The sequence below is a fragment of the Aedes aegypti genome, chromosome 2 (assembly GCF_002204515.2).
Source record: "Aedes aegypti strain LVP_AGWG chromosome 2, AaegL5.0 Primary Assembly, whole genome shotgun sequence".
NCBI classification, from domain to species: domain Eukaryota; kingdom Metazoa; phylum Arthropoda; class Insecta; order Diptera; family Culicidae; genus Aedes; species Aedes aegypti.
The window spans coordinates 70,748,676-70,769,613 of record NC_035108.1 but is presented as its reverse complement, the minus strand read 5'-3'; the positions used below and the strand labels follow the sequence as shown (position 1 = coordinate 70,769,613).

Here is a 20,938-nt window from a genome sequence, read left to right as displayed (position 1 = left end):
CATCGAATTACACGCTTCGCTAAGTAGTTTTTCAGGGGTTCTTAGCGTAGCGTATTGCGCCACTTGTCCACCATATGGCTGCACCCACACTCAGTTTGCCCCAGTGCTATGAATCACAGCGAAGATGATGTGCTTCGTACCTGTTTGTCGCTGATTCACACCGGAAGTCAAACACTACCGCGCGAATCACGCCACACCGGAACCTCCGGATATGAGAAACTGTTCCCGAATTACATAACACACGCAGCACGCCGCACTTCCCAAGTAATATCGAAACACGCCGACGATTGTCTCGTCTTCTTTTTTTCGGTGTCTGCTCCGGAGCAGAACAACCCTTACAACTCCTAGACACACTTCACTGTCAAGACTCGCGAGAAGATTACAACTGAACGAAGACGTCGCGCTATCGAAGCGCTTCAGAACACTGCCCAGCAGAGGGTGGGTTTTCCCCACGAATGTATCCCAGGATATCGCAACGACTCACACGGACAGTCTCGGTCGCCAGTTCGCCTGAGCTAAACCTTCACAGATTCGCGTCCGTCCGCTGTCTAGAACAAACTGAATGCTAACTCGGTGTTCAATACGCTGAGTTGTTTCAGCAGCGTTCGACACCCGGGCTCTCGCTCTCCCTGTAGTGCCGGAGTCGCGAGCGAGGAGAAAGAGAGAGTGTGTGTGTGCTCGGCATTGTGCGGTTCATCCGCCGGAGAATGAGTTCCATCGTTCTCTGTTTACGCTTTTGTTACACAAACATGGTAATGGTGAGAGCGAGAGAGCGAGAGATTGTGTGAAGCACGCGGTCGCGAATGAGCTCGTTGGTGTGAGTGAGTTTCGCATCAAGCGGTCAAGAATAGTGTCTGGCTTCGAGGTTGATTGTGTTGGTGCCGAGCTGTTTGTTGTTTATTCCAGGGTATTAATTTTTTATGTGATTGAGTGCGGTGTTGTGTAAGCGCTGGTATTAGCATACGTAATTGAGGAGTTTTTTTTTTGAGGAAAATATTGTTTTCGATAAGAGTTTGAGGGATGATGACTAAATTTAGATCGTGTTAATAATAAGTATAATTGTAAGCATAGATATATTTCTCCTGGACTTGAAAAGCTTCATTTGAAGAACAAAATCTGTTGTGTTTATCATCGGAATTACATAGAATCACGTAATTATCGAAGTTCACAATTGTTTTCACAATCCTTCAAAAAGACAACGCAATTCAATTCGATTACAAAGCCGAACACGTTTTATCAAACCATAGCAGGGCTTATCTTTGAATTTGTCCCTAATTGGTTTTTGGAGCATTACTCGCCTAATCCGATAGTCACGCACACGCATAAGATACAGACGTACGTACATACTCTGGTCTGTATCGAGCATGGCAATCAAGCTAATCTTGATGTTGACATAATTCAATATCGATTCATGTTATCAAACCGTGATAAGGCGATCGAATGACTTATTTTACCATTTGTATATCTACTTAGACGAACTTAGAAGTGTTTGACAGATGTAAGTCGAGAAAACAAAAATAAAATTTTCAACGAGTATCAAAATTAAACATCTCAACAACTGAAAACGTTGGCAAAAAGTGATGCTCAATATTGACATACAGTCAATATCTACAACTTGGCTGAAGATACCGTGAAATAGTTTTTTTTCTCGTTTTTTTATGTAACGTCGATTATACTTTTTTGTGTAAACATATTGGAATTCAAGTTAAAAGGACTGTTTATTTAGGAAAGTGAACACCTGATTATTAACATTTTAGTGTGAAAATCTCATGAAAAATAAACTAAATTTTTGTATCAGTGTTAATTTTGTTATTCGTTCCGTCATTCGGCTAAAATTGCGAAGTGTCCAAATTCCTATTTTTTAATGCAGTGGCAAAAACAGATGTTCCTGGCGACGTACGATACATCCGAACAGAAAAATTTGGGAAAAAGGTTTCAATATGGCAAGAAATTTGCTCCTGCGGTATAAAAAGTGCTACATATTTCACAACGGATTCAATCAACGGCAAAAATAACATAACTGAATGCATTAAAAAACAGCTTCTGTTCATTTTCCAAAAACATGCGACGCCTCCATTGTTTTGGCAAGACCTAGCATCGACTAACTATGCTTTAGCTACTTTGCAGATGCACAAGAAGGAAAAGGTCAAATTTGTAGAAAAATTACAGAATCCACCGAATTGCCCAAAATTACGGCCCATTGAAAAATATTGGGTAATAATTAAACGGCATCTTAAAAACATAGGATAAGAAGTTTTTTTTATTTCAAGAAAATGTGTTCAGCAGCACAACGAAAACTTACGCAGAAAGATGTGCAGAACTTGCTGGGAGGTATCAAGAGAAAAGTCAGAGCATTCTCCAGGAATGCTCAACAGATGTTCAAATTCATGTAAATTTGGTCGAAATTACCTTGACTTTTATGTATTTTAAGTTACCTCATGAATTTGTTCGAGAACAAACAGTTTCCTTTAGAAAACACGTGTCCACTTTCTTTAATGAACAGTCTTTATCACAAGTAACACTTTCATTCAAATATTGAAAAAATATGGGTTAGAGTTCGTACATTAATTATGTAAAAGAGGGCTAACAATCGTCAGATTCATCAAGGACTGGTGACGAAATATACAAAAAATCATCATCATCCACCATAAAAACTCTGGTGGTCCTCGTTTCGTCATGGACGAAACATCAATCCAAAAAAGACAACGAACATTTTTTTCTTCATGCGTTTTGCTTCCCTTTCTCAAAGAAAAAGGCGATTGCTTTATACTGACTACCCTCGTTGCTTCGACCGCTTTTAATCTGCTCAATTCTTACTTTGACCCCCACTTATTTGCACATCGAAATTTATGCTGGTATGTATCCTACCACAAACACACATTTTTTCAATAAGTTGTGCAAGTGATAAATCTACTATTTCGTGACAAATTACATAAAAACTTTTTTTCGTGAATCCTTTTTCTATTGCTGAATATGCATCTTAAAGAACTTTAAAATAATTATCAGGAGAGAAATCAATAATGTATCTCCGAAAAATGTTACTTCAAACTGCAGAAGAAATTCAACAATGAATTGATGGAGCAGCTGAGCTTATCGTGAAATTTCTGAAAAACTTTTCCAGTAATCAAGTAATGGGTTTTGCCGTATACGTATTTGCAATTTCAAGAAGCATCGTTTAGGAATTTACAGGGGAAGAAATTTCAAGAAAATTGTAAAAACGCTTCACAAATACTTTTAAAAGTATGCAGATTCAAATTCTAGATGTCTATGATGTTACCAGATTTCCGCATGAATATACCTATTTGTTACGTCTTCCTACCTCCTGTTATTTCGAGGATTTGGCAATGTTTAAAAAGAAGAAATCAATGATTTTTTTCAACAAGATTTGTTTTAAGGCTTTTTCTTATTATATTTCTGAATTTCATCAATGATGTCTACATGTAATATGTTTTGTGATTTTTTCTATGCTTTTATACAACGCGTTATTACACTTTATCAACTGATGTTAAAAAGTTACCATCTTCACTCAAGTGGTCTCTGACTACATGAAAAATTGGGTTTATAAACAAAAGGTTGAAAGACAAAACGTCGAAAGGACAAAAGGTCGAAAATGATTTGCTTGGCGAGCAATTTTTCCTTCTTTGAAAATAGATTTTCGACCTTTTGTCCTTTATTTTTTGTTCTTCGACCTTTTGTCCTTTCGACCTTTTGTCTTTCGACCTTCTGTCCTTTCGACCTTTTGTCTTTCGAAATTTGGTCATAGATTCGAAAAATTGACTTAATGGATAGCATTTTGATCCATATTACAGACACTTAACTCCAGTGCCCTACACACCGCCCTACAGATATCTCTGCGTATAACACATATAATAAATCATGTTACATGATTCCTCAGAATTATCAAGCTTTAAAAGCCCCTAAGTTTCGTGTGAAATGTTTTTCATACAAAGTTAAGCGAATAAATTAATATATCTCTAACGCTTGAGCGTGTTCTTATTAACACGAAATTTTTCATGCTGATTTGCCTGTAAAACGATGTATAATCCACTATGGCTACAATTGTTGCTATGGTCAAAACCGGTGCTTCTACCCTACATAAAAAAAATACACATATTGCTCAGGTCACAACAGGCCACACTCTAATAGACTAAATTTTTAGTTTTATGAGTATGTTGACTGATGTATAAACGCGACCGGCTACTGGATTTGAAACAATTTGCCGTTTACATAATCACCATAATCATTCGGCATCTGATAATGTGAGGCTTTATCTTAACGTGGCTCCATGTAATTATCGTTTATGACTATCATAACTGATATACCGAGCTTACGTTTTCCGCGATGTGCTTTTGTGTGGATGGCAGAAATCGCTCTTCGACAATTCCATGAAAAAAAGTTAGACGTCGACTCAGATTTACGCAATATCTTGAAAAATCCATACATAATGAAAATAATTCGATGCTTTTTCTCTATTTCACTACTAGAGTGACCAAGTCTGAAAACGAGTGCTCCAAATGAATAAAAAAAGTGAATATTTTTTGAATTATATTTCTTGAAGAATTCTTGAAGGAATTTTTACAGCAAGCTGAAGAAACATATGTGGGGAAATACTTTAAGCGAAATTTGTTAGAGGAACTATGCGACATTAATAAATTGTCTAATGTGGAATGACCTCAACAGCGAAATCGACCTAAATCTAGATTTGGACTACACTTGATTGATTGATAAAGAAAGACGTAGTCCATATTGTTAAACTCCATGATACATTAAAATATTGAAAAGGTGAAAATAAAATTTGATGATTTTCGTGAAAAATTCGCGATTTTTTTTTTATTTTTAGTTTCCCAGTTTAACTTTTAGTTGTTGTACAAACGCTACTGAAATTATCACTTAAATCCTAGTTTTCAATAATCAGATGATTTTTTTTAAAGGAAGCGCAGTACTAATGGAACCTTAATCGATATCTATTTAACGGAATAATCTCGATGGGTTCATCTACACGGCCTTTTTGAAGCATTGAAAACCTCACGATAATTGCTTTCTTTATGTTCAATAACTAAGCTACTGCGCTTTTTACGAGTCGTTTCAAAGATTTTGAATCATAATTAGAGGTGAGCAAATTTCTCACTGTTAGATAGATCGTTTAGTTAAGTACAACTAGTAATACATTTATAGCCAAAATCCTGTCGAAATCATAAAATGTTTAACTAAAAAGATAACATACATAATTTCATAACAGCTAGAAGACAACGGGATCCGAGTAATAGAGTAGGGTGGGACAGAAGTTCGCCCTTAGTGTAATAATCAATACTTCCCAAAAAAAAAATGACAGTATCAAAGGAACAATAAGAGCCAGTGCGTTGAAGATCCACTGTGTCAAATCATAATCATCAAATAGTTTATCGTCATTTTGTTCAATGCAATGAAATTTCTATTGAAAATTACAATTTTACCGTGCAAAAACAGCAAATAGCCATAACTTGTGGAAATCTTAAAAAGAAACTCTTGCCCCACTCAAGCTGTTGCCCCATTGTACTCTAATGCTCTATGTTCCATTTGGAATTTAACCTTCTTCGAATTAACTCAAGGCACAAAAAGACGGCCCTTTCGTGCTTTTGAGTTAATTCTTATCTTATCCGATTCTTATGGACAATCAAAAAACCACTTTCATTTAAAAAAATATTGATTTGTTTTTTGGGGAACATTGTTTATGAATGGATCATTCAGATAATGACTAATCCTTAAAATGACTAAGAAGGACCTGATACTGTAATCACTTTTTACAATAATTTAGCAGGTAGAATTGTACTTGAATTACATGAAGCAATCATCAGAAAATTCTGATATTACATCGAACAAAAAAAAAACACAAAATAATGCAATATCCTGGCAGAACGTAGAAATTTCATAGAATATGCTGAACATAACTCCTACCGAATCCTGAGCAAGAGCCGTTTTTCAACAAAATGTTGATCTTGATTTTCAAAGTACTGAGCTGGAATTTTCATATATTAAGATGAAGTCTGAGGCGATTAGAGTAAAAATAAGGGAAAAAAAGGTTAACATATTGTGCGTGTACTAGAATCAAGAGCGTGTTAATTGAATCTCTTCGATCTAATTCGATGCGATCCAGCGTGTAAATGAGAGAAGAGAGTGAAAACTCAACGACGAAGCAGCCGATCCACTGGAATCGTGTTGAAGTAGAAAGCGTGAAAGTGGTATGACGAAGATTAGGTTTCGTGTTTGACGGCGGTGATGTAGTAGTCCGAAAAGCTACGATTGAGAAGCAGACGGCTCTCGCGGGCTTGTATTGGAATGAGTTTGATGCGATAGGATGTAAATTTTATACTACCATCGATCGTTTCACAAAGTCCTGAGTCCTTCTCGCTGAGTTTCGGGCAGTGTTTTCACAGATTCCTGATAGGGATTTTCAGAGTATTAGATATCAAGCAGTGAGAAAGAATTAAATTGATGTTTCAAACATCAGCAATAATATATATTCCTAAATTTCTCCAAAACTGACAATCTTTTGTTTTTATTGCATTTGTTCTAATTTGTAGGAGTAACTATGCAATGATTGATGCAAGAAGTATTACAGATATATATAATTTTGCGAAGTTATAAGCAAAAGAGAGGATCGATGAAGAGAAATCGCTGTTGTCAGTTAGGCCCTATTGAAGTAACAGTGTAGATTTGTGTTTATAAAGGCTGGGAATGCATGCAACAAAGTATTTCTCGCATAACAGGTCAAAAGGTCCAATTCTCAGATTGCAAGTCCTGAGAAAATTTGAAGTGAATATTGTTCACCAAATTTTCATTTTCTATCTCTCTCAGTATTAAAATCAATCAATTTAAGTGACGATTTACTATAACTACGCCCATAGGCGCCATCTTGTGACGTTATTTGGGGGTTGGGGGGTTGGTTCGGTGAAGCTCTTCAAATTCGAGCAAAATGCAATGAGATGAGAACAAGTGCACTTTTTCTCATACTTGAACAATTTGAATGGATTTTGTTTGCATTTATGCGATTTTGGAAGGTTTCGCCTCCCTAAATACATAAATAGTTGGCAAAAAAAGTTGGCATACATGGCTACACGTTCATATTGGAATTTATTCTGAATTATGGGTATGTTTGGACCATTTCCAATTTTCAACCAGGCATGGGCGTTTTTTATAGGTCGACTTGGTTTTTGATAGAATACATGCTTGGCCCTTTTTACTTCCTTCGAATAAACATGAGAGAGTCATTGACCTCTCAGCAAGCTAAGGCCAATGACAGTTTGCGAGATTTTTTTTTTATTGTAGACCCATTTGACGGTGCTATCCAAAGACTTCTCAGGTCGAAGTGCAAAAATGAAACCACTAGCCTATCAAAAACGATCACTTCTTATTGGTCGTTTTGACAAAGGTCTACTTTCACATCGTTTCATGTAGAGTGCCTATAAACAAGAGTGACGCCATGTTCCAGTTTTGACAGGTTATTTAAATCATATTGGTGGTAGCCAAACCGTGTTGCTAGTTTATAAATTTTAGTTTTTACTAGAGGTTTCAAGATTTTCCGTGAAATAATTTTGTTTTAAATCAACTTGTATTTGATATTGGTTAGCCTGACGAGTCCCTGTAATGCTCAAATGAGTAAGTATACTTGATTGAGAGCATTATAATTGAAAGTGTGCTCATTCCCTTTAACAAATTGCTAATTTTTAATATAAATCTGATCCATAAAATTCCTTGCATTCTAAAAAGTACTAATTGAATGGTAAATGCTTAAAAATACAAAATTATGGACCTCGAAATTCAAATTTATTATTCAGATTTTTCTAATAAAGGAACTGGTAACACTGGATCCCATGTCGTCAGGGTCACGGTGTACTATATTAAGAAGGTGATATATTTCGAAAACTGACAGCTACTTGACGACGTCATTCCTATCCACCTCGAACAAAATTGCGAAAAAAAATGATCTAGTGGTCCGGAAGGTATATGGTACGATAGGAGTGACGTCACATGTTTACAATCAAACTTTATATTTACATTAGTAAAGAGCCTGCCTTGTTAATTTGTATGCCGTGGTCAGGGTCCTAGGGGAAAGGTTCGTTCATTGACGTTTTGAGCAATGAATAATTTTGAAGAAATCGATTATTGTCCGTTTTGAAAATCGGGTTTATTACGGCATGTTTTATGATTATGTTGACAATATATGTATAAAGACGGGGTTGTTAGTCGTTTCCGCTTCTCAAGTAGAAGGTCGTGGATTCAATCCCAGGTCCGTCCCTTTTTCAAATTGTAACATTATTACTAATAGCTATCTCTAATAGCTCCCTCTATCACTCTGCGTCACCCTCGATAATGAAATCAAACATCATCAGTTTTATCTATCGCTAGAATTGAATAAATCAACTTAACAAAACACTCCTACTTCGAATGTAGCTGTCAGAAATGCATGAGATTCTCCGGTTTCATAGTAACCACGTAGATAGTCGTAATATTCCTTCCTCACCCCGATGGAGACACGATATCAATTCATAAATATTAAGGATAGTTTTATTGTACATTCAAGATGGTTAAAAGCTAAAACTCAAGTTCATGGGCGTAGCGAAGATTTTCATCAGGAAAAGGACAACGACTTAAAAAGTTTATTCGCGAATTTTTGTCCCTTTCCTGTACGAAACAGTAAACTATAAAAACATCTTCCCTGTTTATACTTTCAGGGTAAGCCAAGTGCAGTTCAAATCACGTCCTGGTTCAATTTGTTAATCATTCAACGCCCTAAAAAATTTCAGATTGCAGAAAGTAAAAACAAAATATGATTGGTAGAGTTCCTTTTGACCGGAAATTTCAGTCTTGCTAGTTATTGAAACGGAATAAAGAACATTTCAGACAGTCTCTCCAAGAATTCTCTAAGATTGATCCAACCAGCGTTTTTTCCAGGAAAAACTTCCGAATTATTCCAGGCATCTAGCAAGTATTCCTACGAATGTACTCAACAGAAAACCCCATAGGAAAATGAATAGCGATTTTCTTATTTTTTCTGGATTTGTTCTTAGTTCACCCTCTGGATAATTTGCTTTGCCTCAACATGCTGTTCTGATATATCCCAGCCGAGCACGTGGATTTTTTTCATAATTTCACCCATAATTTGTCCATCTTTACCACGCGTAATGAGTTAATTAATTTAATAACCATGCGGATTGGATTACCGAACAGCTCAATATAAGTGTCAGTTTGTTCTGATATATTTCCTCTTGAATTCATTCAGAACATAAACTCTGAATTTCTCTTATTATCAATTCAAGAATACTGTCTCAGCAGATTTCTCTTGAAACTCTTCCACAATAGAAACATTAAATTCCACAGGAGCTCTTCTTGAAATACCTTTAAGTATAGTTCGAAACAATTTCCCCTGAATTTCATCCCAAGATTTCTACTTAAATTTTCGCAATGGAATTACATCCAAGTGTTTCTTAAGGGATTCCTCTCCGTACTCCTTTAAGGATTTCTCCATGATTTTTCTCCCATATACATTGCAGAAGCTAAAGGAATCCATGAAGCATTGAAGCAATTTTCTTCAAATTCTGCAGTTGGTTTTTTGGTGTTGACAATAAGAAATCCAGAAGAAATACAACTGTGGTATATTTACCAATGTTGTAGAATAAAATAGTACCAAAAACTTTGTAGAACATAGTAGGCTGCTAAAATTTGTAAATAAATGACTTGTGAGTGAAAAAATGATTTTCTTCATATTTTTATATAAAAAGTCAATTATCTCAGAAAGTATAAGAGATAGAGAAAAAGTTTGTTCTACAAAGTTTTTTGTATTAAAATATGCTACAATTAGCTGAATATACCAACTTGCTATCTATTAACATAAAAAAGTTGGCGTATAGGACACTATTGCGATTAGTGCAGAAAAAAATCCCTTTCGTACGAATTGTAGTACAACTAATTTCGACACACTTCTGGGAAGCGACCTATACTCTAAAACCACAAAATGACGTCGAAAAGTTCATGTCCGCGTAAACTTGCTATCTGGACCACTGTGCACTGGGACAAAGCCTGCTTCTGGGATTAGTGTTCTTATGAGCACTTCCACAGTTATTAACTGAGAGCTTTCTTTGCCGATTGACCATTTTTGCCATGTATATCATGTGGCAGGTACGAAGATATCTACCCTGGGAATCGAGAAAATTTCCTTTACGAAAAGATCCTCGACCAGCGGGATTCGAACCCACGACCCTCAGAATGGTCATGCTGAATAGCTGCGCGTTTACCGCTACGGATATCTGGGCCCCTTTTTCACTTCAACTACTTCTGATTGAATTCTATTTTTTTTTCGTTAGAACTCTTGGAAGTTTTCGGGGAATTAATGGAGAAATGGGAAGAGAAATCCTGGAAGGATTTTGTAGATTAAATTCAAGAAAAAATCTCCCAGGGAATCACAAAGAATTACCTGGAGAACTGCCATATGATATTTTAAGGAAATACCCAAAGTAATTTCTTATTTGGAGCAATCCAGGAAGAAATTAACAAGGGAAATACAGTCAACTCTCGATAACTCGATATTAAAGGGATCATCGAGTTAGGAAGGTATCGACTTACAGAACATAAAGCCAGTGCAACCGCGAACCAAGGGATTATCGAGTTAGGCAAGAAAACCAACTTCTACTATGATTCTCTATCTCGATGCCGAGAAACGGAATATCGAATAAGGGGGAGTTGACTGTATCTGAAATTTCTTAACAAATTACAATTATCGGAGGTATTCTGCAAACATTTTTGAAGAATGTCAAGAAGCGTTTATGGGAAAATTTTAGCGTTCTATCCAAAAACTATTTTAGGCAAATTACTTTGAAGAATCACAAGAGCAGAATCTTACGTTAACCCTTCCTTAGGCAATACTTGGAGATATTCCAAGTACAATTTCTAATCGAATGCTAGAAAAAATCTTAGAATAATTCCTGTAGGATTTTTTTTATTAATCCAAGTAGTTTCTTGTGGAATTATTCAGATAAACTCATATAAAACTGAGTTGGGGTAAAATTTAAAATAAAATAGAAACAGGACTTGTAAAATTTTTGAATTAATCTCTGAAAACAATGATTGAAAAAAAAACACTTTAGAAAAACATGCAAAAGAATTCATCTTCAACAAATACATGGAGGGATCCTTATAATTTCTCAGTAAGTTCTTTGCCAGAACTCTTGAAGAAATTATTGAGGGAATTTCTTATGCTTTGAAGATAGGATAGGACTCTGACATACATTAAAAATACTTTGAGGTATTCGTTGAAGAAATTAGAGGTATTTTAAGGAACGAATTCTGGATATTAAATCCTGGAGTGGTTTTTCTAAAAATTCATTGAAGATCGGAAAAAATCATCTCTGGGCATCCGAGGGGATCTTACCATATTTAAAGAACTCCGGGATGAATTTATTTTATAATAACTTGGCAGGAATCTTTCGAGTTCCATAATAGATTTTTAGGCAGTTTCCTCTCAAGATATATTGCAAACTGCTGATAGAATAGTTGAATAATGACTCCTAAGATTCTTCAACAGTTAACAGCCAGTGAGGAGCGTGGCAACGCCAAATTTTCTGATTGATTCCAGGAGAAAATCTTGTGCAGAAGTCTGATTGATTTTCACTTATACTAAAGGCTAAGAAGCCCGTCATTGAAATTTGATGATTGTGGCTTTTTTGTCTCACGATTGCAAATTAATGAAAATCATTTGGTTTTGTACTGACATAGCTGAAAAAGTATCAGCATACCTTCTGCATGTAAGCGCAAGTAGAGATTCTTTTCTGAATCAGTATTACTCACGATGACTGAATTTTATCACTTTGGAATTGCTAGCTGCAAAATCAACATGGCTGACAAACAATCTTTGAATCTTTCAAACAATATAATAACTTTTAAAATCTCCCTTGCCCCCCTCTGGCTATACCCATGCCCAAGCTTCATCTGACTGATTCTCTTTGCTATCCTGATTGATCACGGAGTAGCAACTACAAAGTGTATTTTCCATCAGTTGATAATTGTTTTTTATGTTGACAATTGTTTTTTATATTGCAATGTTTGGGAGTTAGGGGATGCTATCGAATGGTATCAAAACCCGATTTGTTCAGAACTTAATCATTGATCCTTCAAAATTGTAACGCGAGCTGCACCAGCTCATTAAGCTACCGGTTTTAGGAAATAAAAGACTTCGAAAGACACTTCAAGATTGTCTGATAACTTTCTGCTTTCGATATAAGCAAGAAGAGATTGGATGAGTATCAAATTTTCCAACAGCATATATAATTCTATGATTACGGACATTTTCGGGGAAAACTGTACAATACTGAAGAAAACTGAAAACGTCAACAGAAATATTGAGATTGTAATCCAGTACCCTGACACAAATTCCAGAATGATTGTGAAGAATCTAAAATCCGAGTATAATTTACAATTTATTTAAAGCTTCATAATGAATTGCCTTCTGTTAGTTCTAATCAATTTCTACCTACACGCTGATAACGAATACCCCTAGCGCGGGCCACCTAATCCACGGTCTTCAATCACTCGTGGAAAGGGGTTAACAAACTTCCGTTCTCCATCCCGTTCAAACACCATCAACGCGAATCACACTCGCACCGAACCATCAAAGTTCCATGCAAAAAATCGCCCCCCTGCACAGTCAATCACCGGGACAGGAAATGAACATCCATCCCGAACGGGCACCAATACAATCGCACAGACGCACGCACACACGCATACACCCACCCACACACGGCGGCGGCACACTGATTGGCGCGCGCGGTCATTCGCCGCCGGTTGATGAGCAGCAGTTTGCGTAACAACAAACCATGGGCTGCTTCCCGTTTCCCATTTACCGAAGGATACGCCACCGCTCCGCTCCTCTGCCTGGAAGCGGAGAACACTCGAAAAAACTGTTGCATAACTTGTTCACGGCGTTCCATAACAATCCAGAGGCCGCTCGACGGTCGGCTTCTATACAAAGCGGGCTGTTGAGCGGCCCCCTCGAAGCGCTCCACAAAGCTCTAAATCAATTTGCATAACACTGACTTGGGGAAGGGGGGCTGAGGACAATGTAGGACTCGATGGATTGTGTAACAGGCTGTTGTTGAGTTGTTGCCTTTTTTCATGGAATTCTATTGACGTAGCGTAACGGGTCATTGCTATTTTAAGATTGGCGGCGCTTATCTCGGCTCCCCAGAAGACAGTAAATTCGTCAACAGATTCGCGCGTCTCATGCAGAATTCCCAAGTCCGCAGACGAGGAGATGATTCAACTTCAGCGATTTAGAGCAATTATCGCCAACCACTTGTCAAGTAGCGCGCCGCGAATCGCCACGCAGACATTACCCAGAGTTCGCCCCTCGCGGCAACTTTGTTACGTATGCTTCTCTTCTTCCCGTGCACATCTCTCTTGGGGCATGGATTGGACACGGTCGATTGTTATGTAAACAGACACACACTCCTCACTTACTGGGGCTTGTTCTTTTTTGACACCGCACTCTGTGTATTCGCAAGTTTTGCTGTATTCCTTCGACCGGATCCGATAGGAATCGTTGGCTACGAAAATGTTCAACTTTGTTGCAGCTGAATATCTTGGCGCGCGTTGATATCTGGTTCAAGATTTTAATTAATTTTCACTTTCACCACACACATGCTACGGAATGGGATTGTGGCCTCTGCCAAAGCTAACGCCACGGTCGATGTACCCCCAGATTCTGGGCGGAATTTCTTCTTGGCCTGGCGGGGGCAGTCTTCTCGCTGAACGTTCCGTTATATAATCAGCAAGTCGTTTTTTGGATTATGTCACCAAAGAAGAGGCCGGACGCAGGCACCAACCGAATGCCATAAGAAGCATAAAAGCGGCATGTAATTCTTGAACAAACACACCTAGAAACGCTCGGGCATAACACTCTGAGCGCTTGTGGAAGCAACCAAGCGCGCGTCATTGCACACCTAGAGAAGAGAACGCTTCTTTAGAACACTCGCGAGTTTCCAGAATTCACTTGCCCGGCCTTACGTGGATACACTACAGTTCCCCGCGCCCAGCAATGCAGTGCTGGAAAAACTCTAAACAAAGCGGCACTCACTCTCGGCATCCCACTGGATCTACCAACACAATCCCACTCTCTCACTAGTTCTCTTCGGTTCTTATTCTCACTGCATTCACTGGAGAACGCCGTTTTCGGCTTGATGAATGGAGAATCGGTGAGTGACACCGTGGCACCGAGTACGTAATCCTTTTTCAGCACTGACGACGGAGCACCGTTTGTGTAATCCCCAATTGGTTAGGTAATCAACAAAACCTCGCGAAACTGCGTTTAATCACTTCATAATTCCACACCTGCACCCAACATCATCCAAGACATCATCCTCAACCTCCCAGAACACTCCAGCAACGTCCCCAGCTCACCTGCACGAATCTACGACTTATCGTTTCGCTCACTGATTGGTTATATCATCAAACTGGTTGCCCAACAGCTCTTGCCATAATCTCGAATCTTTTCATCAATTTCAAACTGCACTGCAATCGTCACCCTTTATTCTCACTGTCTCACAATCCTCGGCCAATAATTCTTTCACCAAAAAACCCGTCCGGGGACCTGTGGCAAGTCCCGTCGCGCGCGCGTTTCTAACCTCGTCTTGGCGGTGCACAAATTTCAAAATCGAATTCCTGTTAAATAACAATAACACACAACACCCGGGCCGGGGTTCCTTTCGTCCGCAGTCCGCACCCTTCCCGACCGCGCACACTCACTCAAACCAGCCAAATCCGACGGTCACTCCCGGTGGTCGGTCGGACGCTCTCTGTCTTCCGCACGTCCGCACAGAATCCCAGCGGAAACGAGACCCAATGTTGAGAGGGAGGCACGCGCGAGTTATCGAACACTCTCCGTTTGCCGTAAGCTGGCCACACAGTTGTACACGGACTCTCGGTGCGCTCGATAGATACAACCGTACCGTTCGACGGACAAGACGCCAATGAACGGCCAACCAATCCCGGAACGCGATTCGGTCGCGCGAGTCACTCACACTCGACCGAACGCTCTCTCTGTCGCGAGCGCAGCGTGGGTGTTCAGGAGCGTGATGTAACACACTCACGCACACGTAACCCAGCGCGCGCGCACTCCCGCTGCTGTCTCCAGTCGTACGATCACAACACTGTGCAATACCCGTCACGTAACCACTTTTGACGTAGGACTACGTCTTTGTTTTCTATATTGGGGTGCACTTTAAAAGTACGGAAAATGAGACATGTAACGAAATTAGGGGAGATTTTGAACGTTAATAACTCAGTTGTTTATGAACCAATTATTACGATTTTAGTATCATTCGATCAGAAATGTATCTACGCATCGTTAGTCATATATCCGATAAGTGAATTTTGTTGTTAAACTATTGAAAATTTGATAAATGTTGACCCCTTTCTTATCCAACCAATCACGTTCGAGCACTTTTCGACGGTGTCGCTTCCCACTATAAAAGCAAACGGGTCCCTGCTTCTTCCCTCAGTCTTCTTTTTGCGGTCGGACTGTGAACACGATCGGGCGAGTCATTCTCGCTTTGCTTTTGCACCCGCGTCACAGTCCAATTTGTGTCGTCGGAAGAGGAAGACGCAAGATTGATTTGCGGCGGCGATGACGATGGCTTGGACGCTTCTCCGAGCGACAAACTACTGCTGCTCGGAGAAGCGTCCAAGTCATCGTCGTCGCTGCCGCAAATTTATCCGCGCTCCCAGATTTCGACCCGTGATAAATTCAGCATCGGTGGTCAAGAAGCAAGCCCGATTGGAACCAGATACCAGAAGCCCCCAGAGTTGCTGATCCGAGGAGCTGCTGCTAATCGAGCGTCGGAAGCGCTCGAGATTTCAAGAGTGAGCATCGTATCCAGATTTCGACATGTGCCCGTGGATCCACTACCCGTTGCTGTTGCTGTTTGCGTTGAGGATTTCCCGTTTGACCATGGCAATCAACTGATAACATCCCGCAGTGCTATTTATCTGCAATCGGCTCTTATGAGGGCCATCAAATTTGTGGAAAAGAGTTGAAAGAATAATATTTCCGACCTCACAGCTTCGTACAAAATTTAATTTGTCATGAATAATTGACTATTCGTGGCCGCTGCTGCAGTGCCGTCGGGGTGAGTGCTCAACATTTCACAACGATTGTAAACTAGAGTGGAATTTCCGACAGTGTCTTTGATTTGCCATATTTTATGAGAACACTTCGATTACGAAAATGATCACATGTTACAAAATTGCGACATGTTTAGAATGCTTTTGAAAAGAAATTCCCATTGAACAATATTCATCATTTTGGCACCCATGGATCAGAAATTTACCTTCATATTAAAGAAAACTTGATTATGGAATATTTAGTAAATGTCAACCCTTTCATTCATGTTCGACCAATTTCTCACGCATTATCATTTTCCTCAATTATCAAGTAATTCTAAGTCCAATTCATTATTGGCATATATGCATTTCCCAGATTGGTCGATTAGAAAGGGAAGAGCACGAATGGGAGGAGTATAATCTGCTAATCTAAGGGTATATAGCATGCTTCCTTCGTTGGATTCGGTTTCATTCCGTTTCGACTTCCGAGCTGGCAAGAGCTCCTCCGATCCTGCGCAGCGACGTCCTTCAAGCTAGCGATCCAGCGTCTGGTGATCGGTGGTCACGAAGCAAGCCCGTTAGGTGCTAAATTCCAGAAGCTGATCCGAAGAGAAAAGAGCAGCGAATCAAGCGTCGGACTTATGAAATCGTTCAAGATTTCAAGAGTGAGAATCGTTTCCAGATTTCGCCTTGTGCCCGGTGATCCACTACCCGTTGCTGTTGTGCGCCATCCACGGACCATGGTAATCAACTGATCAATCCCGCAGTGCTATTGATCTGTGACCGCATCGAGGCTAAGAAAGCCATCGGCCCTTGTCAGGGCCATCAAATTTGTGGAAAAGAGTTGAAAGAATAATATTTCCGACCTTATTACATCTTATATTCCTCAATCAATCTCATAGTTTCGTACAAAATTTAATTTGTCATGAATAATTGATGGCACGACATTTTGAGACTATTCTTGGACGCTGCTGCTGTGCCGTCGGGTGAGTGTTCAACATTTCACAACGATTTTTAACTAGAGTGGCATTTCCAACAGTTTCTTTGATTTGCCATATTTTATGGGAACACTTCGATTATGAAAATTATCACATGTAACAAAATTGCGACATATTTAGAATGGTTTTCAAGAGAAATTCTGATTGAACAATTTTCGTCATTTTGGCACCCATTCATCAGAAATTCACCTTCATACTAAAGAAAACTATTGATTATCAATAGCTAACTAGAGAATATTTAGTAAATGTCAAGCATTCCAACTATTCATGTTTGATCAATTTCTCAAGTAATTCTAAGCCCAACACATATTGGCACATTATTGGCATGCTTCCTTCGCCGGATTCTGTTTCATTCCATTTTCGAGCTGGTGAGAGCTCCTCCGAACCTGCTTAGCGAGGAGCTCCTCGTAGCCAGAAGCCTGCTGAGCTGTTGATCAGCATCTGGTTTATGAGATTTCGGCTCGTGATAAACTCATCTGTGGTGCAGTCTAGAATCAAGCTCGTTAAGCATCATTACTACTATTATTAGACAAATCGAGCGTCCGGCTTGTGGTATCGCTCAAGATTTCAAACTTAAGCTACGTTTTCAGATTTCGGCTTCAGCCGTGTGACCTAATACCTGTTGCTGATGTGTGCCATCCACACCACGAAGCATTCAACTGGTTCGTCTTATAAGCAGAGAACCTATACAAATTTCTACACTTGCGTTGGGGATTCTTCGTTTAACCATGGCAATCAACTGATAACATCATGTAGTGCGATTCATCTATGACAGCATCCGAGCTAACAAAGCCTTTGGCTCTTTTCAGGGCCACCAAATGTGTGTAAGAGAGTTAACAGAGTAATATTTCCGACTTTATTTATCACATTGCCAAGCAACGAATAATATTTCTCTCAAACCATAAGATCAACAAAGCGATGACTGAAGCTTTCATTATAATCCTTAAATAACTTCCTATAGACACATTGCTGTTAAATATTCTTTAATTAGAATTACTTAGATTTTGCTTCAGCCTACTGAACAAACCTCAATCATTACTGTTCTTTCCAATGCTACCATATATTTCATAGGAGGTTACTAATATAATTTCAAAATGATCATACAACCTGAAGTGAAATTTCACATTTTCATAGATTAATATGACGAATTCATCGGATAAAGATAATGTTTATTTGGAACATGATTAAACGTACACTTGGCTGCAAATCGTTATATGCATAAATATTTACGAAAGTTTCGAGCACTGAAAACAGTATGAAGTCAAAACGAGCAACAAGGACATCACATTCAGTTAAATTAACCATCGTGGTCCTACGTCACCAGTTCGTACAACCCCATAGGGATGTACCCTTATAGTTTTTTGCTAGGCTCAGGTAACTCACCGATTCGTACGGCAGTAACTTTTCATCGCGGGAAAATGTGTTGCGCGACATTCGGGTGGGAGGGAGAGCATCGCCACACCATTAACTGCACTCTCGCAGCGCAGTAAGCGAACCTTCATGCAGGGGGGAAAAAGTAGGTCAGTGTGACAAGCCGTCTGCACTGTAGATATGTATACGGACAGCGCGCGCGACAGCAATAAGCAGGGGCTTGTCTACGCGCGGGGAGTACACGTAATTACAGCGACGTCGGCGCTTCTTTGTCGTCGTCGTCGTCGCCGCCGTAAAAAACGCGTTGCTGGGGATTTCAGTTTTCTCTTTGTGCTCAGGTAAATTTGTTTGGGACGACGGAAAAAAGGATGATCGATGCAAACTCATGGTTGTTTGAGTTGGTACTTGAGTGATGCGCATGAATTAAGTTGGTTGCTAACATCGACGGAGAATCGTTCGGAATGAGTCACTATAATGATGTGGAGTCAGCGAAATTCAGTATCGGAGGCACGCGACTTGAACGTGAAACATGCAGATTAATAGAGGGAAATTAGTAAATGTTTCGAGCATTGATGATTTACTTCAATTAGGCTGTTGGTGCTTGTTTCACGCATCTGCATAAGAATAGAATCCTGAATAAGGCTTTTTATTGAATTCTGGTTTAGAATATCACAAAAACCATAGCTCAAAGTTTCGTCAAAATCATGTGCAGAATTCTAAAAGAATCCTGTACTGTCTGAGGTGAAGATAAAGCTTACTTTTTTCATAAGGACGGAGGAAACTCCAAAGAGGAAGAAAAACGTTAATATCAGCATTGAAGTGGATAGCAGTCCATGTCCAAAGAGTATTCAGCGTTTCCCAGCGAACTGGAGGAATGGCTTATGTTTATCAGCAACTATGAGACGTCTATGAAGCCATGTGGCCTTTCCGACGTTAACAATCTGTCACGGTTGCAAGAATGCTGGAAAATGCAGATTTCTTCTGTAGAATTCAGTTCCCAAGATGCTAGAGACATTATGGATACTGTATGGGCGATCTGAGCAACTGTTGCTGTAAATAGTTCGCAACGCAACACCACAACGATGTTTATCATATTCCAAAAGGTAGTTCAACAGCTTCTTTATCCTCTGCAGGCTACGCATCTTTTTTTACAAGGGGGGAATCTGAAAATAGACCCCTGATCTACTCAGGGAGTGTAGGGATGCTGCACCACCGACGATCAACTAATACCAGCCCATGCACTGTACGTCAACAATTCTCGCTGAATTGCTCAAGTGGTGTACAGAGTGCGCAGACATAACTGTTGACCTCAGACCCTTTTCTCCCTGGAACCACCTTACGGTATTTTTCGGGAGAGGCCAGTGCATATAACACAACACATATAACAGAAGTAGCCTAGACAAACTGCTTCTCCTAGCCGACTTAAACAATGCTACAAGGGACCAGCCTCGGCAAGGCTAATCCTCTGCAAACAACTCTTGATCTGCAAATCTAGCATAATGTGAGTGACAGCCGTAGTAACTGCATTCCAGAACTAGGCATTCACACTCATTCTCTAAATAATATTGTCGTCAAACACCGCGTGTAGCGAGCATGTAATCTTTCACAACAATGAAACGCGGGTAATCGAACACGATATGCACAATTGAGGCATGCAGGAGATTCTGAGTGCCCGAACTCAAGCAGATACTGTCTACGGCAACCATGTCCTGACAAAAACTGCGTCAGGTGGAAGTTCACTTCCCCATGGTTTCTTTTATACCAATCTGACACATTTGGTATTAGCCGATAAGTACATCTATCTTTGGTGGAGTTATCCCGTTGTTGCTGCCAACCTTCTTTAATACCTTTTCGGTTGAAACATTGAACACCTTCCTTAATGATAAGCTTGATGGGCGTCATCCCGGCTATGATGTACACGGCCTCTTTAGAAATCGTTCAGTATGCGCTTGCTACTCTTAAGCACATGATCGTATACGTGCTTTCTTAACAATCTTAACACCCGTCGGAAGGACTTCAGCCTCAGTACGTCATCGTACATCGCATTCCGTAACAGCGGGCCCAGGATTGAACCTTGAGGTACTCCCGCGATAATTCGAACGCTTTGCTGCCATACAATAGAATCCTACCATCAAAATAGCTTTCTAGAAACTTACACAACTGCACCGGTACATTGAGGCAGTGACGTGCATGAGCTATCGCTTCCCAGTTTGCGCTGTTGAACGCATTATTCACATCCAGAGTGAAAGCTGCGCAGTAACGGATGCCGCTCCTTTTATGCTCGATTGCCACCATAGCTGTGACGACCGATTGGATAATGTCCAGAATAGAGAAACTTTAATGTAGATGGAGTACCGTGTACCTTTTAATTCCGCTCTTAAATGCTTATCTTTGACAATGGATAAGACGTATGGATACGAGTAACTGACACTGAAGAAGAC

The 20,938-nt window shown here is 39.7% G+C and overlaps 1 protein-coding gene across 3 annotated transcripts in view; it reads right to left on the bottom strand.

The window, feature by feature from the left end:
• Positions 1 to 15,002, bottom strand: part of LOC5566222 (LON peptidase N-terminal domain and RING finger protein 2) — a 246,215-nt gene extending 231,213 nt beyond the window's left edge. Inside the window, exon 1 of one of the 3 annotated variants that reach the window (XM_021841182.1) lies at positions 14,428 to 15,002. The gene's annotated coding sequence lies outside the window, so the exon portion shown is untranslated. Of the gene's footprint in view, positions 1 to 140; positions 575 to 13,488; positions 13,904 to 14,427 lie in introns of those variants that run through there. The other 2 variants (XM_021841184.1, XM_021841183.1) reach the window with 2 other exon arrangements.
• Between the last annotated feature and the right edge of the window lie 5,936 nt (positions 15,003 to 20,938).